This window comes from Panthera pardus, unplaced genomic scaffold, assembly GCF_024362965.1.
Source record: "Panthera pardus isolate Hobbes unplaced genomic scaffold, ASM2436296v1 HiC_scaffold_17, whole genome shotgun sequence".
Lineage (NCBI taxonomy): Eukaryota > Metazoa > Chordata > Mammalia > Carnivora > Felidae > Panthera > Panthera pardus.
Genome location: NW_026526732.1, coordinates 49,396,363 through 49,420,739, shown reverse-complemented (window position 1 = coordinate 49,420,739; position 24,377 = coordinate 49,396,363). Strand labels below are relative to the sequence as shown.

Below are 24,377 nucleotides of genomic sequence, written 5' to 3'. Positions count from 1 at the left end.
CGTTTTCTCTCTGTAATTGCTAAAATTGCTTGGCAATCAAACTGGACTATTAGTTCATGAGAATTCCTGTGGGTTTTGTAACGAGCTCGATAGTCCATGCCCCATTTCTTCTTACTTGTCCTCATATTCTATGACTTAACAAGAAAACAGAAGGAGGTAAAAAAAAATAATAATAATACAAAATAAAATAATAAATTAAATTATATAGGAAGAACATTCTATCCTTTTTTGCCTGTAAAAATTTTCTTGATGCTATAGTTTAGGTGATTAATGAGTTTTATACAATGGTAAAACTTAACTTGAAAAAGCTACTTCAAAAACAACCAAGTAACGAACAAACACATTTGTTGAGGGCCTGCTATATTCAAGCAAAGCACTGTTTGGGATAGTGGTGGTTATAAGAATGTCTAACACAACATCATCCCTCAACGAGCTCCCAATCTACAAGGAAGATAAACAGACAGATACACCCCAAATCACACTTTGATGGAGGAAAGGAAAAGTGCTATGGGAACGCAGTGACAAGAACAATTAATTCAAAGTAGGAAGGAGGAAGGTGCTTAGAAAATGTTCCCCGGGGAACACGCATTGGAATTCAATCTTACAACCTCTGATATGTGTGTGAAAGGGTGTGATGAGAGCTCTGGTTTACTGTACTTCGAGGAGAGATAATACCATGAACAAAGGCAGAGATGTGTGTTCCCCTTTTAATCACCTGCTGTATAGCATTGAAATTACTTGTTCATGGGTCTGCCTCTGCCACCAAATTTTCAGTCCCTAAGAAGGGGCCACATCTTCTCTATCACCTGTGAGGCTAGACCTTCCCATCTAGGTGCTCAGCAATCCTGAATCGACCCTGTGATTCAATCTGTTTCTTATTTGACTCATTTCAGTTGTAATTCACGTTTTCCAAAATTCAAACTTAAAAAAAACACTGTAAATTCTAATCCCTGCTTAAATCTCATCAGTTTACAGGGACCCTATATTTATCCTCTCGGTTCCTCAGTTTCCTAATCTACCAATTGGGAAGGGGGGCAGGGTACACTGCGGAGGAAGAGTAATAACACATTACAAAGATCACGATAAATGAGACAGTACCTATCATGATAACATACCTAACTCCATGTTAGACGCAGTAGCTAATTAATTTGCCTTCATTTCTTTTCTCTTAAAATGAAGGGCAGTAAATCGGTTTTCCACATGCTCAATAGTAACGTAGAATTTTCTAAAACTGTCCCAGGGACCTCTTTCCCCTGTGAGTCCTTTTAAAAGCATTCCATAGTTGAATGCATTTGGGGACGTTGGTACCATAGCCCCCTCCTGACCGGTTACAGGGCACATGAGCATATTAAAGTCTCAAGTAAATCCTACAGTAAACAAGTCTGTTTAGCTTTATTTATTCCAATGTCCTTCAAACTTATTTGATCACAGACTTCTTCCCCATGATACTTGATACATGACAGCATTCATCAAGACGTACTTTATGAACTCAGGTCTAAAGAGGACATTCTTGGCTCACCACCATCATTCTACCGCCCACGTCCCAAATATTCTTGCCCTTATTCACATGTTATTGCATAAGGAGACATCTCAGGAAGGTAATTTTTTTGATTGTTCGTTTGTTTTGTTTGTTTTTTGGCTCCAAATAGCTAGCTGTTTTCCTAAGTTATGTGTCCTGTTTTCTTAAGCATGACTTAAATAGTCCTCCTTCCACTAATATTGAGCTTTTTTTTAAACCAAAGCAAAGTAATTAAGGACCATGTAATTTTAAGGTTTGTAGTTTCTCTCTCTCTCTCTCTCTTAAATCTGCACTATTTGGGTTTATGTATTTATTTTTAATGCAAAGATTTAAAAAAGCTCCAGGAAAATCTCCTTAATGACCCACACCACCCATGGCTATCTGGGCTTCTCATTTCGACCCCCTGCCACTGTCACTGAAAGCGACCCAACACTGTTATCATTTGTCATTCAGCACTCGCTAATGTGTCTATGTGAGGTTCAGCCCTCTTTCACCAGTGTTTCCCTTTTTACTTATTTTACTTTCACTATTATCCACTAGTCCCAGCCTGAGGATATTTTCATCTTGCAAAAAAAAAAAAAAAATATATGCATAATAATGATGCTTCTCCTCTTGCATTGTGAAATCAGAAAATTAGAAATATCTCTTTCATAAGCTCAAAACTCTAGGTAAAAAAAAAAAAATGCCAGAAAGCTTTTATGAAAAGTAGCAAAAAAACAATAGTAAATTAGCCCAAAATGTACAAATGTATGTTTGAAAGTTTGGAAAATACTTTCGCCTTCTCGTTTCCCTGCTCATGTTCCACACAGGATTCTAAGTCCCCCAGCACTGAAGTAACATCCAACTTATCTTTTTACCCCCAGGACTTAGGGTAGTGTCTTGTGCACGGGGTATTTGTTCCCAAATATTATTTACTGAACTGAACTTAATTTTTTATTATTTTTCGTTAATGTTTATTTATTTTTGAAAGAGAGAGAGAGAGAGTAGGGGAGGGGAAGAGAGAGAGGGAGACACAGAATCTGAAGCAGGTTCCAGGCTCGGAACTGTCAGCACAGAACCCGACGCGAGGCCCGAACTCAGGGACCACGAGATCATGGCCTGAGCCGAAGTCGGATGCCCCAACCGACTGAGCCACCCAGGCACCCCTGAAGAGCAATGAATTCTAATTTTATATCAACTCTCTGAGTCTTTACATGAGCAGAATCTGAGTAAATCAGTAGAAAAAAAAAAAAAAAAAAAACAAAAAAAAAACCAAAGTGGCCCATATGCCCTGAAACTCAAATCATTTTTAATACTTAAACACCCAAAGAAAAAGAAAAAGAACGTTTACCTTTGTGTTAGAAATTCTCTCCGTTTGAAGAATAACATCTTGATTATCCAGAACTTACAACTGGGTGTTAGCTTGCTCTTCTCGGCTTCAGGACAAAAGGGTGGGAAAGCGAGAAAGAAAAGACAGGAGGAGAGAGGAAGATGGAGAGAGAGGGAAGAAGGGAGGGAAGTAGGGAGGGGGAATGAGGAAGCCAAGAACAAAGGAACGAAGGAAGGAAAGGAAGGGGCTGGGATCCAGGTTGCTTATTTACTTCAAACAACTTTGACAGTTTGTTCCCGAGCAAGTCTAAATTAGGTTGAACTCCCATCGGTCTTCCTCAAGCTTCAGTATTGCATAGTCACCTTCAAAAGGGAAAATTTTGATGATGAACTTACCTTTACCCTTAATCCATTATCAACAAAATTCAACAGGGAATGCCAAAATAAAATAAGTAGAGGAAATAATATCAATGAAGTTTTCAATCTTGCACTTACATTTGCTTCTGCATTTATTGCTACTGAACTTTTACAAGTTTCCTTGTCAAACACAAGCAAGAAAGATCCGCAGGGGACATTTCCTCACAGTCTGAACCTCATGAATACGGTGCTGCCTGCCTCTGCTGCTCTTTTCACTTGAACATCTGTCCTATTTGCCAAGGGAAGGCCTGAAACTCCCATTCCTTCCCTCTAATCAGTTATGGTAAAACCATCTTTTGCCTGGCATTCCATGATATCTTTTTGCCTCCACATAGCCAAAAGAGTTTATTTATGTAATAAGTCACCTCCTATTATTTTCTTCATTACTCTGTAACAATGAGTGCTCAATTTTACTTTTATGGTGTCCAATCAAAATCTCAATTTCTTGACTAATTTAAGAACATTTCTGTCATTATGGCAGGATGCCATAGCTGGCAAAAGAGGGATGCCTTGGGGCACCTGGGTGGCTCAGTCGGTTGAGTGTCAGACTTCAGCTTAGGTCACGATCTCACAGCTTGTGAGTTCGAGCCCCCCATCAGGCTCTGTGCTGACAGCTCGGAGCCTGGAGCTTCTTCAGATTCTGTGTCTCCCTCTCTCTCTGCCCCTCCCCCACTCGCATTCTGTCTCTGTCTCTCTCAAAAATAAATAAACATTTAAAAAAAATAATAATAATAAAGAGGGATGTCTTGGTGGGTCAGTCGGTTTAAGTACCCAACTCTTGCTTTTGGCTCAGGTCATGATCTCAGGGTTTGTGGGTTCGAGCCCCACGTCAGGCTCTGTGCTAACGATGCAGAGCCTGCTTGGGATTCTCTCTCTCTCCCTCTCTCTCTGCCCCTCCTCTGCTCATACTCTCTCTCTCTCTCTCTCTCTCTCTCTCTCAAAATAAATAAAAAATAATTTTAAAAGATTACTTAAAAAAACTAGCAAATGAAATTCATCTTAATGACTACTTTGACACAAATGCTGTTTGGACATTAGACTGGACAAAGAACATTAAGAATTAAATATTGGGGCACCTGGGTGGCTCAGTCGGTTGGGCATCCAACTTCAGCTCAGGTCATGATCTCACAGCTCGTGAGTTCAAGCCCCACATCAGGCTCTGTGCTGACAGCTCAGAGCCTGGAGCCTGCTTTGGATTCTGTGTCTCCCTCTCTCTCTCTACCCTCCTCCGCTCATGCTCTGTCTCTGTCTCAAAAATAAATAAACATTAACAAAAATTTTTTTAAAAAGAATTAAATATTAAGTCCTTAGATGATCCTTCAGCATTGATACTAGGAACCCAAATGGAGGCCCTGAAGCTATACAGCAGTGTTTAGGTTATCTGGCCCACAATACATGTACGTTGTTTAATTCAGTGAAGTGAAAATACAAAAAAAAAAAAAAAAAAAGTTCTCATAGAATTTGTACACACTGAATAAAACAGAATATTCCAATTTGGAAAAAAAATACTTTTATAGATCTACTGTCTTGAACATTAAATTTATCTTTAAAATAATGATCCTTATATTTTTGGACATTTCAGTTATCAGAGCAACTCTTGATTAAACTGGCTTTATTTTCCAAGATAGAGTTTGGGGGTAGGAGGTTGGTTGATTTTTAAGTTTTTATCAAATAATTTAATTAAAGATGTTTTCCCCCTTAAAATGTTGCTTAATTTTTTTTTGATTCTTTAAGTTTATTTATTTATTTTGAGAGAGAGAGAGAGAGCGGGAGGAGCAGAGAAAGGAAGAGAGAGAGAGTCCTAAGCAGACCCTGCAGTGTCAGTATAGATCCTGATGCAACGCTGGAACCATTGAACCATGAGATCATGACCTGAGCCAAAACCAAGAATTGGAGGCTTAACCCACTGAGCCACCCAGACTCTTCAAAATATTGTTTCATTTGAAATTTTAGTTTATCAACACTCTCCACTTGTCAAGAGTTTTGTTTTCTTTTTTCCCCTAGTGGTTTCCAGTTGCCAAGACTTGTAATTCAGTTTCTAAGTAGTAAAAGCATCCATCCAAGACCTGATAACAAGAGAGCTCATTGTAACATGTGTAACATTTTCTGTAATTATTTTGTTCTTCTTGTAATAGTTTTTTTTAATCAGTTTGTAACTAATAGAATTTCTTTCTCTCCCTCTTTTTTTTTTTTTTTTTTTTTTTTTTTTTTTTTTTTTGGTAACTAAAAATTTTCCTTTAAAAGTCATATTCCTTAAGGGTTTTATATTGCTGAACATTTCCTTTTTGTTTCCAACTTGGATGTTTCAGTTGGTGGTGTAATCATTCTTTAAGGAAACTATCACTTTATCTAAACATGTCATCATTCAAAATGTCCCTGTCGTTTCAATCCACAAAGGACTGAAAGTCGAACAAAATATCAATATGCAGTGAAAGAACTATGTGAGTATTTGGAATCTGGTTTTCCTTTGCAGAAAAAGCAAGTCTGCTATCCAGAACACCACCCAGATAGTATCAAATCACATTAACTAACCATGTGGACCCATTCCAAAAAACCAATTTCAGAGTTACTGGGTTTTCTGACTTTGAACAAGATAATGCCATTTCTATTGAAACGATTCACTGAAATTCAAATTTAATGCAGCCTGGACTATGGTCATTACCCATAGCTACCTAGAGTTATCTTGCCTTATGAGATCTAGCATAATTTCTGTTTTTCTCTGATATGACCAACTTTCCTTTCTGGGATGTTAATTTATAGGAAATGGTATATTTAGAAATAAATATGAAAGTATCCTTGAGGCATGAAAAACTTGCTCCTCTTGAGGGCTTTCTGGCTTGGTGGTACTGGGTTGGTTTGTTTTCTTCTTATTCCCAGAGTGAACACAAATCAGCAGTTTGTAACGCCCTAATTGCAACCAAGACCGAAAACTTAATGCCAATAATACCAATAAAGCAACTTGAAGAAAATCATTACATACTAGGCTAGCTATTAATGATGATGATAATCATAATAATGATATTTTATGTCTCTGTAGTGCCTTTACTCTGAGCATCTCGGAGGACTTTATGGATAAATGCTTTGATCTTACCCAAATAAATCTGATTTTTCATTTATATGCACTTCTGTAAAGTTGCTTCAAATCTCAACATTAATCAAAAACACGGAATCTCTCAATTTTAACATTTCAACACTTAGCTTATTTAAAGAATACCTGTGCACTTTTTTGATGTTCTAGAAACAGCTTGTTTCCTGGGAATTGATTATAGGTGTTATCGGAGTTGAACATCTATTATTGTAAGAGGTACCAGAATAAATATAGATATTTGCATCTCTTCTAGGTCATGAATAGAAATTCTAATGACTTAGAAAAGCAAATCTTGGAAAAATTTGTCTGATCTCAGTAAAATGTAGGCATTTCATTGTTGCTGTTTTTCCAACTTGAATATCTGAGTAGGAGAATTCTTTGTATTTTTAAAAAAATACACACACACACACACACACACACACACACACACACACAAACTCCTTGGGTTTAATGGTGGTCTGCCATATTGTAAGATACTCCAGAAATGAGAGTACTCTATGAATAATATTTCTTCCTTTGCTCTATGTGGATCTTTCCTGATAGAAAAGGGCAGCTTTGACCAAAGGGTACATTTTGCTCTGTGGTAAAAGCATCAAGTAGCTAATGGTCTCCTGATAGAATCTATACTCAACTTCCCCAGGTTCACTCATGAGCAATCCCAAACATTTGGCTTGGTCATTTAGCCAATGTTACATAAACAACAACAAACCCCAGTACCCAGTAGGATTACTGAAAGCACTAAAAGAATTAAAGACTGAGGAAGTTCCTAACATGATGCCAGGCATCTATGATGGCTTATGAAGCAGGGGCATGATCCCACTGAAAACTAAGTTAAAACAAAACAAAACAGAACAGAAAACAGGTTGAAATAATAACAGAAAATTCAATTGCTATCTTACGACCAGGTCTCTTAACCTGGGGTCCATGAATAGCCACCTCTCTAGACAGCTTATAAGCAAAATTGGAGAAAAATCTGTACATGGGAACTCTTCCAGAGTCTATCCCTCTCATCAGAGATTCCGAAGAGTCCCTGACCCAACAGAGTTCAGATACCACTGCCTTACAGTGATAATAGTGTTGTCAATAGCAGTGACAGCATGACAGGAAAACCTTCTCCCTCCTTCCCTACTCACCACACCCTCACACATTCACTACAGGGGAGAAAAAAAGTTTTATAAATTGGAATACTTGATAATTTCGTGACTGAGGCTGATACTTTCCTGGTGTTTTTATTTGTAAATGAAAGTGTGAAGTCCATGAACCCTGCACTACTGGTCTCCCATTATCTGGACACACTAGCTTGATTGATGTGTTCTCTTTCTCCTTTTCTTCCTCTTCTACTCTTCTTATCTGTATATCCCCTTCCACTAATTTCTGGATACACAGAAGTCAAAATGTTGACATACAGCTAGATGGGGATGCACAATGTTTGTGAATCCCAGTGCCTGGGGTTTGTGAAGTAGCTTTTAGTTTTAAAGCATTCACTGTGAGGTAGGGTATGATTCGTTTGCCTTTTGCAGATCAGAAAACGGAGCTCTGAGTGGCTAAATGAGTTGTCCAATTGTAGTCAGCTAGTACAAGACAGAGTCAGGGCCCAACCCTACGAAGTCCCAATTCAAAATCTTATTCCTCCAACTGAGACCACTTTTCCCAAAGGGACACAGCCTGGCTGCCTTCCCCCATAATACTCCATAAAAAAGCGTTTCAAAATCAAATGCATCCTAATTAACATGGCTCTGAATTGGAAGATATAGAAGGTCTGAAAGACAACAACAACAACAACAAAACAACCGTTCAACTTTCTTACCCCACACGTGACCGGAAGACCCCACGTAAAACAAGAGTACCAAATGATGCCGAACTACATCAGTCTGTGTCTTTGAAAGTAACCCCTCACAATGGAGAGTTGGGGCAGGCAATAACTTTTTACCCCATTTTCCCTAACCACCAACCCAAAACGTGTATTCTGAGTGAATTGGCCGCCACATGGAGGAGTTTTCTCTCATCTACCTGCTTTAGCTTATCAAAGTGTTTAGACCACATCACTCTGGACCTAAACCCCCTCCTTAGCATCAGTCCTCGCCTTGATGCTGATCTCCCCAAGGCTATTTTTCTACTACAGCCAAACCTACTATATTTTTTGCCAAATCCGTCTGTCTAAAATACAGGCCAGGTGACATTAGCCCCCTGCTCAAAAACGCTTTATTGATGGTGACCCTACTACAGAATACTATCGAGGGCTTCTATAATCTGGACTCAAGCCACCTTTTCAATTTTGTCTTTCTACCCTGCCACACTGAAGATGGCAATTCATCATCATGTACCCCCCCAGGCACATGTGTTCCTTCAATGACTAGTTGTTGAATACCTACCGTGTACATGGACTCTGTTAAGCTCCAGGAATATCACAGGCATGTGGTTCCTGACCTCATAGAGCTCATGGCTAAGTGGAGAAGACAGGCAATAAACAAGAAAATAACTGAACTGTGGGAAGGAGTTCTAAGGAAAAAACATCATTCCTGAATACAGAAATGGGGATGGGACTTGTGGAAGAGAGAAAAGGATCTAGTCAAATAAGATAGTTGGGGAATACAATAGCTGAAGGTACAACATTCATATAAGAGGAAGTCATCCCTGCAAATGAGCCTTCCAGATTGAGGGACCAGCATGTATGAAGAGCCTAAGATGGGAAAGAGCTTGCAGAATGGGCAAGAGGCCTGTCTGAATGGAGAGCAAGGGACCGGGACTATAGCCTCCAATGAGGCAAAGTCTACATCATGGAGGTCCTTAGACCCATGGAGAGAATTTGTTTTTTCACCCAGTGTAATAGTTTTAAGCAGAGAAGTGCCACAATCGGATTAAAATTTTTTAAAAATCAAAGAGACATTGATAACCAAGATAAGCCTCTGTCTTCAAAGGGAACTGAAAATAGAATAGTAATCATGCTGAAAAGCAGAAGTACTGAAGTATAGGGAAAAAAATGATACAGGCTGTTGTACGAGTATGTGTTTACTTCAGGTTTTCTGCTAACAAAACATGAGACTAGAAAATTTTCGAAGATCCATTTTAGGCTTGAAACAATCTAAAGCCTATCCAGCCTGGAAGTATGATCTTGCATATTCTGTATGGAGACAAGGTGAAAGTCAGAGCTTTTCGGCACAACTTCAACTCTTTGGGCCCAAATCTATTGTAGGGGTCTGGGGGTAGGGGCAGGAATAGATTGTAAATACATTATACAGAATACAGTACAAACTAAGCTCAGCCTGAATTTCAGAGCATGCAAACTCATGGTATTCCTAAGTAAATTCCATATATAAAGTTAGCTAACACCTAAGGACATCTACCATCTAAGAAAAGTCAGCAGAACCCCCTTAAATATCAAAAAGAGGAAGCCCACAGCATTCCCACCAATTTTGAGTAAAATCTGCCCGAGCTAGGATCAAATCCTTTATATGTTTACAGCCTGTCTCACATTAGAGATGCTTTTTTCTCTTTTTCAAGTCTGATGTAATCTTTCTTTCTTTCTTTCTTTCTTTCTTTCCTTTCTTTTTTTTTTTTTTTTTTTTTTGACAAAACTGTGGAGCAAACCCTAGGAAAACCGTGTGGAAATAGATTTTAAACAAATGTGTTATAGAAGCACGTTAACACCTAAGCAGGCGGTAGCATTGTCCCCTGAAGAATCTGGCCTTGTTTGCAGACCATTGAGGCCCTTTGAGGTTGCACATCGGCTTGCTCGCAGTTGGGCCTGAATTGTCACACCGCTGAAGACACAGCACGAGGTGTCTAACCCTTCTCTGGGACTGCTGTGGGGGCCGATGTCAACACCGCTGGCCTTGCTGCCTGGATTCTACATGATTTTCACTATTGACCCTCCCGTTCCTGTGGCTCTGAATCAATAACTTTTTGTTACTAAAGCTTCCCTTAAAAACACATGAGCAAGGTTAGAACGAGAGAGTGTGCTTTTTCTGTGTCTCAGAATGTCCTTGTTCCCCCGGTAGACCATGGATCCGGGACGTGGCTGTGAATGTTGGCGTGTGTGGAAACGGAAAAAGCAAACCTTTCCCACAACAGCTTAACGTGAATTACAAAATGCATGAATCCAGAGCCCCGGCTTATCATTTGTGGTCTCTCTCGTGGCCAGTTCCAAATCTGCCTGAGGGGGGGTCCCAGCAGCAGGCCCCCCAGCACCGTCCCCAAGGGAGTCACATGCGATATAGTGATTAAGCGGTGTTTCTGGAGCTTTCTTCATGATGCTGACAGAGGATGTGACCCCCACTTAACTTCCTAACCTTTTCTTTTGATCAGATTCCCAGGTAGCTATAGCAATTCTGAACGGCAGCCCGTTGAGTTTGAAGATATTACGAATAAGCCTCCGCAGCTGTGGCAGTATTGAAAGAAATTGTTTCTTACCAGGCACGATGGGCTGCTTGGAACAGCCTCATAAGGCTTGACTAACAGTCTGGAGGCTGTGTTGGTGCAATACAGCTCTCGGTATAAAATAACACCCACCCAACACAATTTGCTTAGAATCTTGCTCAATGACTACTTGAGGCAGAAGTCATTAAAGTGACTCTGAGGAAGGGGCGCCTGGGTGGCTCAGTCGATTCAGCGTCCAACCTCAGCTCAGGTCATGATCTCGCAGTCCGTGAGTTCGAGCCCCACGTCGGGCTCTGTGCTGACAGCTCAGAGCCTGGAGCCTGTTTCCGATTCTGTGTCTCCCTCTCTCTCTCTGATCCTCCCCCGTTCATGCTCTGTCTCTCTCTGTCTCAAAAGTGAATAAACGGTAAAAAAAAAAAATTAAAAAAGTGACTCTGAGGAAATCCATTTAAAAACTGATGCCACCTTTTTAGGACATGGTAAAGAATTTTCTCTAGCTTTGAAAGAGTTGGACTCCTTTCAGTGCTATCGTCTCTGCCTGATATACCAAGCGGCTCGCGGTGGGTCAGGGAGCTCGAGGCGGCACCTGCTATATGCTCTGCTTAGGAGCAATCCATCCGAGGAGACCATACTTCCCAGAGTAGTGATGTTGCTGCTCCTACGTATAAAAACCACAAAGCAACATCAGAGGCTTATCTTCCTTAGGAAACCACATAAAGATGGGCTGCACTGTTTTCTAAGTGGAAAAAACAAACAGAACCATGGAAACGCAACGTTATCGAGAGTTAATGGGATTAGGAAAACAGATACCTTAAGTAATCAAAATGAATTCATTAATTTCAAAAATGTCCTTTGTTGAACATTGGTGAGCCTGTGTTTTAAGAATGTAATACTTCGGTTCTTTCGTACGGATACTTGGCAGAATATAAGGCTTTATATTTCCAACATTCTTTCTCTGGAGCCTGGCTGCTTAGGCGGAATCCTGGCTCTGTCACTTTTTAGTTGTTAAATTTAAGTCCCAAAGTTCACTATATCTGAGTTTCTTCTATGAGCTTGGGGGCAATTTTAAGAATCTCATAGAACTGATGGGAAGGTTAAATAAGTTAATGTATATAGAAAACTAGAATGCTATGTGGCCCACCATAGGAAGAGCCGAATAATTTTAAAGTTCATTGCCATCATCATCATCTTCTTCTTCTGCTTCTTCTTTTTCTTCTTCTTCATCTTCATCATCATCATCATCATCATCATCATCATCTCTGTCTTCTTGGTGAATTCCCACAACAAAACAGTAAGGAGCTATGGGCAACGTGTTCTAATATAAAAATAAAAGAAACTAAGGCCCTTGAGGGAATGAATGAATAACTGTATGAATAAATATTTAAATATTTAATTTTTTTATTTTTAAAAAGTGCTTTTTTATTGATTTATTTTTTAAATATAATTTATTGTCAAGTTAGCTGGCATGCAGTGTATACAGTGTGCTCTTGGTTTCTGGAGTAGATTCGCAGGATTTGTCGCTTACATACAATATCCAGTGCTCATCCCAACAACTGCCCTCCTCCATGCCCGTCATCCATTTCCCTCTCTCCCCTGCCCCTCCCATCAACCCTCAGTTTGCTCTCTGTATTTAAGAGAGGTTTGCCTCCCTCTCTGTTTGAAACTACTTTTTCCCCTTCCCTTCCCACATGGTCTTCCGTTAAGTTTCTCAAATTCCACATGAGTGAAAACATATGATATCTGTCTTTCTCTGACTGACTTATTTCACTCAGCCTAATACCTTCCAGTTCCATCCATGTTGTTGCAAATGGCAAGATTTCATTCTTTTTCATTGCCAAGTAGTATTCCATTCTGTGTATAAACCACATCTTCTTTATCCATTCTTCAGTTGGTGGACATTCGGGCTCTTTCCAAAATCTGGCTATTGTTGAAACACTGGGGTACCTGTGCTCTATGAATCAGCACTCCTGTGTCCTTTGGATAAATTTCTAGTAGTGCTATTGCTGGGTCATAGGGTAGTTCTATTTTTAATTTTTTTTGAGGAACCTCCATACTGTTTTCCAGAGCAGCTACACTAGTTTGCATTCCTACCAACAGTGCAAGAGTGTTCCCATTTCTCCACATCCTCGCCAACATTGATTGCTTCCTGCGTTGTTACTTTTAGCCATTCTGACCAGTGTGAGGTGGTATCTCAATGAGGTTTTGATGATGATGCGATGTTGAGCATGTGTCTGTTAACCATCTGTATGTCTTCTTTGGAAAAGTGTCTGTTCATGTCTTCTGCTCATTTCTCCACTGGATTACTTGTTTTGGGGGTGTCGAGTTTGATTAAGTTCTTTATAGATTTTGTATATACTAATCCTTTATCTGATATGTCACTTACAAATATCTTCTCCCATTCCATCAGTTGCCTTTTAGTTTTGTTGATTGTTTCCTTTGCAGTGCAGAAGTTTTTTATCTTGATGGGGTCCCAATAGTTCATTTTTCCTTCTATTTCCCTTGCCTTCGGAGATGTGTCGAGTCAGAAGCTGCTGCGGCTGAGATCAAAGAGGTTGTTGCCTGTTTTCTCCTCTAGAGTTTTGATGGTTTCCTGTCTCACATTTAGACCTTTCATCCATTTTGAGTTTATGTTTGTGTATGGTGTAAGAAAGTGGTCCAGGTTCATTCTTCTGCATGTTGCTGTCCAGTTCTCCCAGCACTATTTGCTAAAGAGACTGTCTTTTTTTTCCATTGGATACTCTTTCCTGCTTTGTCAAAGATTAGTTGGCCATACATTTGTGGGTCTATTTCTGGGTTCTCTATTCTATTCCATTGGTCTGTGTGTCTTTTTGTGTCAATACCATACTGTCTTGATGATTACAGCTTTGTAGTAGAGGCTAAAGTCCGGGATCATGATGCCTCCTGCCTTGGTTTTCTTTTTCAACATTTCTTTGTCTATTTGGGGTCTTTTGTGGTTCCATACAAATTTTAGGATTGTTTGTTCTAGCTCTGAGAAGATAAATATTTTTTTTTTAAATAAGACTTTCCAGGGGTGCCTGGGTGGCTCAGTCGGTTGAGCATCCAACTTCGGCTCAGGTCATGATCTCGCGGTCCGTGAGTTCGAGCCCTGCGTTGGACTCCGTGCTGACAGCTCAGAGCCTGGAACCTGCTTCAGATTCTGTATCTCCCTCTCTCTCTGCCCCTCCCCCCACTCATGCTCTGTCTCTGTCTCTGTCTCTCTCTCTCTCAAAAATAAACATTAAAAAAAATCAGACTTTCCAGGGGTGCCTGAGTGGTTGAGTCGGTTAAGTGTCTGACTCTTGATTTTGGCTCAGGTCCTGATCTCATGGTTCATGAGTTGGAGCCCTGCATCGGGCTCCAAGCTGGCAGTGGGAGCCTGCTTGAGATTCACTCTCTCTTGCTCTCTGTCTCTGCCCCTCTGGTTCTCTCTCTCTCTCTCTCTTTCTCACTCTCTCAAAATAAATAAACTTTAAAAAGTAAAAAATAAAAATAAAAATAAAATAAAATAAAATTAAATTAAATTAAATACTTTCCAACTAATAACAGCAGAGCCATGACTAGAATTCTCAGCCCTTTCCAATGACAGCACCACTCAGAACCTGCTCCAGAAAGTGGACACCAACCACCTCAGTGTGCGTTTACTATAGCCCTATACCATTTTCTTGAATCATTGGTTGCAAATTCCACACCACCTGCAAGGTGTCTATTTTCTTCTCACCATCTCTTGAAGGCATTAGGTGTTGTAGGATAAAGTCACAGCCAGGAATTTCTCCCGATCCCTGAATATGTATCCCTAGGTCTTATACTCATATTCACCTCTTTTAAATTACAAAGCAGTTGATACACAAATTGCTTCCATTCCCTCTCTCAAAAAGTAAATTTCTTCCTATTCGCTGGGGATGACTCCTCTTCCTCTTCTTCTGTCTCTCTTCCTCCTTCCCTCCCTCCCTCTAAATTTCTATAGATTTCTGTTTCATCAGTTATTCTCCTTTTCTAAAGTATCCTCAGATTATTTTTGCTCCCTCCTCCATCTTTTTTTACTTTAAAGAAGAAAAGATCTTCCCTGTCATGTCAAATATTTACTTTCCATTGTGACTTTTCATTAAGGGTCCATAGTCTCTCTCTGCTCACTCCCATATCCTATAATCTAGCACATATGTTTGTCAAACTTATTGGGATTTCTTGCTCGAAAGTCACCGGGAAGCCACTTACTATTGTATCTAGCGACCTTTTCTCAGCCCTCACTCCCTTCCTCACTCAAGAAGTGACACCCAGGTAGGGTGGGGGTATCTCTCTCTGCACACTCTCCCTTGGAGCTCATTGCCTCAATGCCATTCTCATTGTCCTCACAACCTTCCCTCAGGCTTCTCTGTTGTCTTTGTTTTCTTACCTGACTTTTAATTTTTTTTCAGTTAAAAAATGTCTGTCTTCAAGCCCTACTCACCGTCCCTCCTTTATTTACTTACCTGTATTATGGATCTATTAAATTCCACCTTCTCACTAAAAGCTCTTCACCTTCTAATGATTTCCCTATTTCATGTACTGGTCATGGGTGACTCTCAAGGGATTGGAAGTAAAAATGGCCTGGGATTCAATCTGAGCTTTGCCATTTACTGTATCATTCGGGGAGAGGCTTCCTAACTTCTCGGAACTTCAGCACATCCTCCATAACGTGGGCTTGAGATGAGGAAATTATAAGTGCATACAGTGCCATCCTGTAAAGGGGATCATGGGAAGTTACCCCCTGCCCACCCCACCACACACATCCCTTCCCCACTTGAGGATTCCAGCACTGAAATCAGTACCAGACTTGAGTCCTTCCCAAGTCCCATCTCCCAGACCCAGTTTGTCAAGTCCACCTGCTTAACCCTCCTTCCTGTGGGTTTTCTTTCCACCTCCAGAACACAGCCTCATGGTTCACTGCTGGCTTGTCAACACAGTCTTCTCTCTAGTTCCACCACCTCCAGTTTCTCCCAACTTTCAATCCACCCTGGACAATGGCACCAGATTAATAAATATTCCAACACACTGCTCAAAACAATTACTTTCCTAGGGTGCCCGGGTGGCTCAGTCAGTTAAGCGACTGACTCTTGATTTTGGCTCAGGTCATGATCTCACGGTTTGTGAGTTTGAGCCCCACATCGGGCTCCACGCTGACAGCAAGGAGCCTGATTGGGAATCTCTCTCTCCCCCTCTCTCTGTGTTCCTCTGCTGCTTGTGCTCACTCTGTCTCTGTCTCTCTCTCAAAAACAAATAAATATTAAAAAAGTATTACTTTCCCAAGGCAACCCACCTCATGAGTAGGACACAGATTTGAGCCCAATCTACTCCTGAGTCTGTATTCAAAACCACAAGCCTGTGCTATCTCCGTATCAATGCTTGGACTTGAAATTCAAAATCCTTCATGATCTGACCCCCCTCTACCTATTCAAGCTTTTCTTCTGCCGGACCTATATATCAGTATTTGATTTACTTGCACTTCCTAACATAAGCTTTCTTTATCCTTCAGGATTCTTTCAGCTATGAGTAACAAAACACTAACTCAAGTGGCTTAAACAGTAAGGGGATTTATTATCTCATGTAACAAGCCCAGAGCTGGAATAGTTCCAGAAGCATTTAATATCACATTTGAACAAAAATCCTAAGACCCAGATTTCCTCCATCTTCCCTCCACTTTGGTCTATTCAACATGATCTCATGTGAACTCTCTCTGTGGTTCCAAGATGGTACCTTAGTTCTAGAAAACACGTACAGATACAACCATATCCAATAAAAGTAAAGACAGCAGCTATACGGTGCACCATGATTTGAGTGAAGAATCTTTTCCCATACCCCACACCTGTACCCCAGCCTTTCCCACCAGACTTCCCTTGACATTTCATTGGCCAGAGCTTTATCACCATCACCGAATAATTTGTAAACAAACCACCATGAAGCCAGATACATTTAGAGGCTTCCAACATTTGTGAGATATGTCCACAGTGAAAATTACATTGTACATCCCAACTCACTACATGCATAAACACATTTCATAATTCATATATAAAATGCAAACGAAAGTTTTACAAAATAAAATACATCCTTACTATATGATGCATTCAGATATTTTCTATTTTATTTTATTCTCTATACTACTCTACTCCTTTAATCAAAAACAAACAAACAAAAAACCCACTAAATTGGTTTTGCAGCTCCCTAGTAGACTGACTGTTACCTGCACTTCAAAAAACACTGGCTTCTACTAATGAGAATTTACTCAAGTATTGTCAGAGAGAGGTGAACTCAAGAATATCATTGAGTCAGTATGGTGAAAGGGGAAATGACTCTTTTAAAGACAGCCAATCCTTTCTCATGTTTGTGTGTCTTAGATTATATATTTATCATTTGCCCACACATACGACACCCCTCACTCAACATTCATTTGCTAACATTGGGATGTTTCAAACTTGGGCTGCTTCAACGCACTGCTGAAAAGGCTGGGGTTTTTATTTAGAATTTTGAAAAACTGACATCCCACGGTAGTTTGTAAGTCACAGAAAATAAATCAAGCATTTTTTTTTTAATTTCAAGATCTAGTTTCTTTTGATGATACAAGTAGGGTAAAAGGTCATGGGAGTTCAATTAATTTACTTTAAAATGCTCCTTTTAAATGATGTCCAAGGAATAAATCACCAAAGATTAATCTGGAAAAACCGAGTCTCTCCCTCTTGTTTGGGATGTCTTAAGATCTGAGAACAGCTGGCCCCATCTCTGTTCTCTCTTCTCCTGATTCATCTTGCCCGTGATCCCAGGGAGAGGTCACCCTGGGGCCCTAAATAATATGAGCCTGCACACAGAGACTGCCACTTTCTCCCTGCAACTACCTTACCCTTAAGAACCCTGCCAAGCTCAGCAAAGGCTTTAAAGGACCTGGGCTTTGTACCCAGATCTGCTTTTCACCCACTGTGCCTGGCTCTTCACACATCTATGATCATTTATATTTTTACAGTAACACCTTGGTGTGTCCAAGGTTCCTGAGCATCTGTTAGGTATAAAGCATGGTGCAAGGCTACAGGGAACCCCACATGGATAAGCCATGATGCCTATTCTTAAGTGACTTGGAATTGAACACAGGGCCTAATCCTGCAAACAGCTATCTAAACAGAAATTTAATAGTGGAGGTTTCCAAGAAGGGATATTCACTAACATTTGGGGAGTGCCAAGAGCCAGATACGGAGTTAGGCCATTTATTTAAACTTCCCTCATCAAAAAGCTATACCTCTTTTGCAGTATTATCATCTCTGTTTTGCAGATGAGGAAACTGAGGCTCAGAGAATCCTAGTAACTTTTCCAGTGGGACATGATTAGTAAACAGTGAAGCCCAAGGGCAGAGATCCTTTAGATTCCAACGTTTAGTGTTTTCTCTGGCATTTTCTCTGAGTCCACAGGCAAAAGAGAATTTTACCCAGAGGAAAGGAAGGCATATTTGAAATGTGCTTTGAAAAAGAAAGATGTGTTTCTCAGTATAGGGGGCAGTGCGGGGTGCTGGATACAGAAGGCAAGGCTTCAATGAGTTTTGCAGGCTGGCAAGGGCAGATTGGGTTCAGGGGATGCTAAACAGTGTAGATTGGTTGCTATGTGAGGTATGAGAGACCTCACAAAAGAAAGCAAATCTAGAAAAGTTGCTAAATTCAATTCCCCCAGTTTTTATAATCCAGTAGACATTTCCAAAGGAGGAAGGGCCTTCTGCAGCTTAACTATTTAGATTGTAAGTCAGGGGGCTGGGGGGCATACTGGAAGGGCCATACAGAACAGGAACCAGATGTTGTATTCCTTCACAATGCTCAGAACAAGAGCTCGGTGCTTTGCAGCTAGGAGGTAAACTGTACTTTACCTCAAATGAATGAATGACAGACAAACAAAGGAGGTTTTCCTGCTCTCTCTTGCCATGTTGCTTAAGAAGTGGGTCAGGGTGGGGTGCGTGGGTGGCCCAATCGGCTAAGCATTGGTCTTCAGCTCAGGTCATGATCTCATGGTTTGTGAGTTCGAGCCCCACGTTGGGCTCTGTGCTGACAGCTCAGAGCCTGGAGCCTGCCTCAGATTCTGTGTCTCCTTCTCTCTCTGCCCCTCCCCCGCTCACACTCTGTCTCTCAAAAATAAAGAAACATTAAAAAAAAAAAAGAGAGAAGAAATGGGTCAGGGTGTGCTGTTGGACAATGGGGACAGGGACAGGGACTGACAGAGAAGAACTCAGGGCAAGCTTGACTCGTCCCTCTATACCAGCCTCCACATGAGTGAGCTAAACAATATAGCCTTTCACTGCTTCTCTGGTTTGGCAGAAGTGATGTGCTGGAGGGCAGAAAGTATTCAAGAGAGAACAGACAGAAGGTGGAAGAGGCAAACGTCCTACAGGATTGGCAGTAGGATCTCCATAACCAATAACCCCCTGGCTCATGCTACCATACCTCCGAGCCACATTTTTTTACACAACAGCCTGGTATTTTCCTTTGGACGAAGGAAGAAAGAAACCTAAAATTCTGGCTGTGGGTTACTTACTGCCTTGTGGGTTAGGTGACAAGGAGGTGACACTGGTGTGGAAATTTAGCAGCATGGTGCACCACAGTCGGGATGCAGCTTTGTGCCAAAGTTCGGTTTCGAAGACTTCGCAAGTTGTTAATATATAAATTCCAAGCAGGAAGAGGCTCCAATGTGTGGCAGAACAGTTTTGCAAGTTTAGTTTGCTCGGCTTTACAGCCAGATAAAAATGGGCCCCCTTGAAGCCACAGTCACAACCTGAGCAAGTGAAGCCCAAACTGTGAGGACAGTGAGGCGAAAAGGGACAAAAAGGGGACACAAGAGATGGAGGGAACGTCAAACTTAGAGGTACACCTGCTTCTGATACGGTGAAGGCCCTGAATGCTTAATAAATGGTCATGATAATGGCAATAGCAGGAGTTACAGTCACATTAAACAGGAAGTTGCTGGTGCCAGTTTCTGTTAATAATGCTCAGTGACACCTTCCATTGGTCTTTATCTGCCAATCACGATGCAGGATGAAGGCATGCTGGCTACATTTAAGGTAGCAGAGGTTAGGGGGAAAATCTCTGAGATTTTCACACTAGTGTTACCCAATAATTAGAAACACAGATATCGGATGCCGTGGCCTTGGATGAGTGTCACAAGGTTTGTGACTATGATCTCATGAATAGGATGACTCCAGGTGCACCACAGTAAGTATTCTGGGTTTAATCTTGCAGCAATGTCCTTTTAAGAAGTATTACAATCTGGGGGCACCTGGGTGGCTCAGTCAGTTAAGCATCTGACTTCAGCCCAAGTCATGATCTTGCGGTTTGTGAGCTGGCGCCCTGCCTCAGGTGAACTGAGCCCAGCTTGGGGTGATCCCGGCTTCTCTTGCTCTCTCTCTCTCTCTCTCTCTCTGCCTCTTGCTCACTTGTGCCCTCTCTCTCTCTCAAAAAAGAAAAGGCACAGTAAATCTGGAAGAGCATGGTAATAGCCAGTATACAATCCTTGTGTTGAGTTACCATGTAGCCGAAACTGTCACATGCTCACCTGCAGAGGAGTAAAATGTCAATTTCAACCTGCAGTGAGGGAAAACGTTCAGTTCGTAAAAGTCGGATAGGGTCTTCCAAGGTTGTTAAGGTGAATGTATATTACTTTATTAAGATACAGTGTATTAATTGACACATTTGTTCATAAAGCAGGAGATATTTTCATTTACATCAAAACAATGAAACTAACATTAAAAACTGTTTTGAAATCAAAAGAATCCAGTGTCAGAGGCTAAGTGCACCAATGTGGTCCATAAACACTTATGCCCTTTCTATCTTCTCCTTTTCTCATGTCATCTTCAAGATGATGTTGATCTTTAAGCTGTAGACCTACACTAAACTCTGTGGAACACAGCACAACAGTCTCCCCCCTCCCCACCCTCCCCGCCCCCGCCCTTTGTCTGTCTCTTTCTCCCTCTACCTGACATCATAACTACACACACAAATGCATTCCTAGGCGTAGTCAAATTAAACATAACAAGAAAGCAGATTTCTCGAAAAGTCTAAATTCTAAGATGAAGAATTTGATACGCTTCCAACTTAGGTCCATAGGAAAAGGTTTGAGTTCTTTCAATTTTGTTTTGCTTCTGGACAGGGAAAGTTCAGGATATTTATTATACGTTGGATGAAACTCACTGTTATTCACTTGCAAATCTAGTAACGCTAGATTGAGGCATTTGCTGAAACTCTTTCTGCCATCAGTAACCTGCCACCAGTAACAAAATCTTCACCGGTCTGTCCTAGGCTATATTTAAGTGAAGAAATGTTACAGCTACAAAGGGATGATCTGGTGACTTCTGTAAAAATAAAATGAGGTGACAGACCCCTGGGTGGCTCAGTGGGTGAAGCATCCGACTCTTGACCTCGGCTCAGGTCGTGAACTTCCAGTTTGTGGGATTGAGCCCTGCCTCAGGCCCTGTGCTGACAGTGCGGAGCCTGCTTGGGATTCTCTCTCTCCCCCTCTCTCTGCCCCTCCCCTGCTCTCGCTCTCTCTCTCACATTAAACAAACATTTAAAAATAAATAAAAAAGTAAATAAAACGAGATGGAATTTTTCTCTCGTAGGCTGAGCTGATGCCAAGCTGCAATGCCTGGCCTCTGGACTGTGGTTTGTAGGACATGTTATCTTAACAGAAGGCCCGTAAATGTAGAAACAGAGGATGCTATATGAAGTCTTTGTAGTGTCTAAACTTTGAAAGGGATATTCTTCTGGATGAATTGGTTGATCTGCCTTACTTCACAGGTAAGGAAACTCCAGCCTCAAATACTTTTTTTTTTTTTTTTTTTTGAGACAGAGAGAAAGAGAGAGCATACACTCGAGTTGGGGAAAAGCAGAGGGAGAGAGAGAGAGAGAGAGAGAGAGAATCTTAAGCAGACTCCACACTCAGTCAGGAGCCTGATGTGGGGCTCGATTCCACAACCCTGGGAACATGACCTTATGTCACCATGATGCAGAAAAACAAAGTAAAATTTGTCATTGTGAAATAATGGAACTCTCATCTTAAAAAGGTAAAGACATTTGCAATAGAGCAGATACAATTTGCTGTGTTAGGCATCAGGCACCATGCTTGTGGGAGCTTCTCCGATTGTGTCAGAGTCCCTTCTGCACCCATTCCCACCTCTGACCTCAGGTGCTCCTCGTCCTCTCCTCTGCAGTGGCGTCTCCTAGTTCTTTATTTACTCATGCGTGGTTTCGTAGGCTATATTTGTAAGCTTATTTTCTCCACCACATGTTAAAGTCATCGAGAACATAATAGTTTAAAAAATAAATGTGTTAAATGAATAGTGAATAAAGAATATATATATATATATATATATATATATATATATATATATAAATTTATTTTTCTATGTCCAAACAACAAGGATAATAGTCCAGTCTAAATACTATGCTATAATATGTGTTAAATGCTTCATATAGGGCACTTAACCTTGTCAAGTTATATAGTAGTAGCTCAATGATATCTATTGAATGCCTACTCAGTCTTCTCCTGGAGCTGTCGAAAAGTGTTATCTTTCCACATGCTAATGATTTCACTTTTAGTATTCATTGATTAAGAAGACATAAATGGATGGACGGATTTTCAGATGCTGACCTTACAACTCCACAATCTCCCAAGGGTCCCTAGCCCATGGGTTGGAGATCTCATGAACTTTAGATTGTTCCAATATCTAGAATGAGACTTATGATCCGTCGTGAGAGTCACTACAATGGAGCAAAGCACTCGCAAACGTGAGCAAAGGCAAAGGTCTGAGAGCTAGAGAGAAAGAGACAGGAGAGGAACAAACAGCAGATCTCCATTGCTTCTTAAAAAAAAAAAAACAAAACCCTTTTTTGTCTTACTGAAAAGCTCAAGGGCAGAGTAGCTTCACGCAAGGCTGGATCCAGGAACTGGTTTCTCTGTCAACCAGGCTCTCTCCTCATGATGTAAAGAAAGTTAGCTGAAGCTCACTATAATAACTACTGCAGAAAGTGAGGGTCTTTTCCCCAGTGGTTCCCACAAAATCTCATAAGTGGCAGCAGGTGTGTATGTTCTAAATCTGATCCACTCACTGCGGCCAAGAGGGTAAAATGTGTGGATGGACAGGCATGGTTTACACGTGGGATGACGAGCCGTTTGGTTTTGCTTGAGATTGTGTTGGCTTTACAGTTGCAAGTCCTGTGTCCCAGAAAACCCTTGGGTAAATCAGGATGGTTGGTCACCCAGCTTTCATACAGGGGACTGAGGATGGGATTATTTCTGAATTACAGGGGTTGAGAACGTGCATAATGGCAGGGAAAACGTTGCCTACACCTACATGTGAACTCTAGCTCTGTGCTAAATACAGCCGTTACAAGTGCACATTGTTGACTTGAAATGCAGTAATCTACATCATAGTCAAAAGCAGGTCTGAAATGGGGCGCCTGGGGGGGCTCATTCGGTTAAGTGTCCGACTTCGGCTCAGGTCATGATCTCACTGCTTGCGGGTTCTACCCCTGTGTGAGGCTCTGTGCTGACAGCTCAGAGCCTGGAGCCTGGTTCAGATTCTGTGTCTCCCTCTTTCCCTGCCCCTCCCCAGCTTGTGCTCTGTCTTTCTCTCTCAAAAATAAATAAACATTAAAAAAAATTAAAAAAAAAAAGTAGGTCTGAACTGAGATGCCCATTAAGTTAAAATGCACACTGGATTTTAGAAACCTACTATGAAAAAAATAACGTAAGTTATCTCATTAGTAATTCTGTTAACGAATAATATTAATTGACTTGCTGAAATGGCAAGGCTTTACATATGTTGAGTTAAATGAACTATACTATTCTTTTTACTTTTTTAATGTGCCTATTAGAAAATTTAAAACTCACATTGTGTTTCTGCTGCACAGCACAGCTATAAGATTTTTAACAAGGTAATAATGTAATTATGTCATGTATAGGTGGGGACATATTTAAAAAGATGCCTTGAATGTATGGGCATCTTAAATAGCAAATGATAAATTAGAGAACATCAGGCCCACAAGCAATGGGAGATAAAAATATCAAATTCAAGACCAAATTTATTCACTCACCTCTTCCTGTCCTCATCTGTGCCAGGATCAGCCTTAAGTCCTGGGACTTCAGGCCCAAATGTCCTTCAGGAGCGCAGAGACCAGAAGGGAAAAGACTGGCAAAAAAAAAAATTGTAATGCAAATAATGTTGTCAGTAATATGATAAACTCTCATGCCCCTGGTCTGTATTGATTTAATTAATTCTATCATCCAAGTAAGTTTTGTTTATTCAATCCATACTGAGCCTTTCCTCTTTTTATTTCATGCCAAGTTCCTTGAGACTAGGAATCGTGTACTACTAAGCTGCATTGCTTACTAACCAATTGCTGTGGTTTCAGAGCTCCCTTTTTACATCATGATCAAATGTTTCTTCATCCGTTAGTCACTCTGACCAGAAGCAGGTGAGCCCCAGGAAAGCTGATGGGCTTAGGTTCTAAATATCACCAATGTTCCTCACCAGCTCCCTTACCTAAGGAAAGTGGTTAACCACTCTGTGCCTCATTTTCCACCAACAGCACTGAGAAACAAGATCCTAAGTGACTCTTCCAACACACACACACACACACGCACACACACACACACACACACGTCTTTGCTCGC

At 40.9% G+C, this 24,377-nt stretch overlaps 1 long non-coding RNA gene across 3 annotated transcripts in view; it reads right to left on the bottom strand.

Moving 5' to 3' along the window:
• Positions 1–21,275: 21,275 nt before the first annotated feature.
• The window catches only part of LOC109263567 (uncharacterized), a 34,530-nt gene continuing 31,428 nt past the window's right edge, over positions 21,276–24,377 (bottom strand). For all 3 annotated transcript variants that reach the window (XR_008422916.1, XR_008422915.1, XR_002078284.2), the window contains 2 exons: positions 23,781–23,892; positions 21,276–21,969 (listed from right to left, as the gene is read on the bottom strand). This is a non-coding gene — a long non-coding RNA (uncharacterized LOC109263567). The remainder of the gene's footprint in view (positions 21,970–23,780; positions 23,893–24,377) is intronic.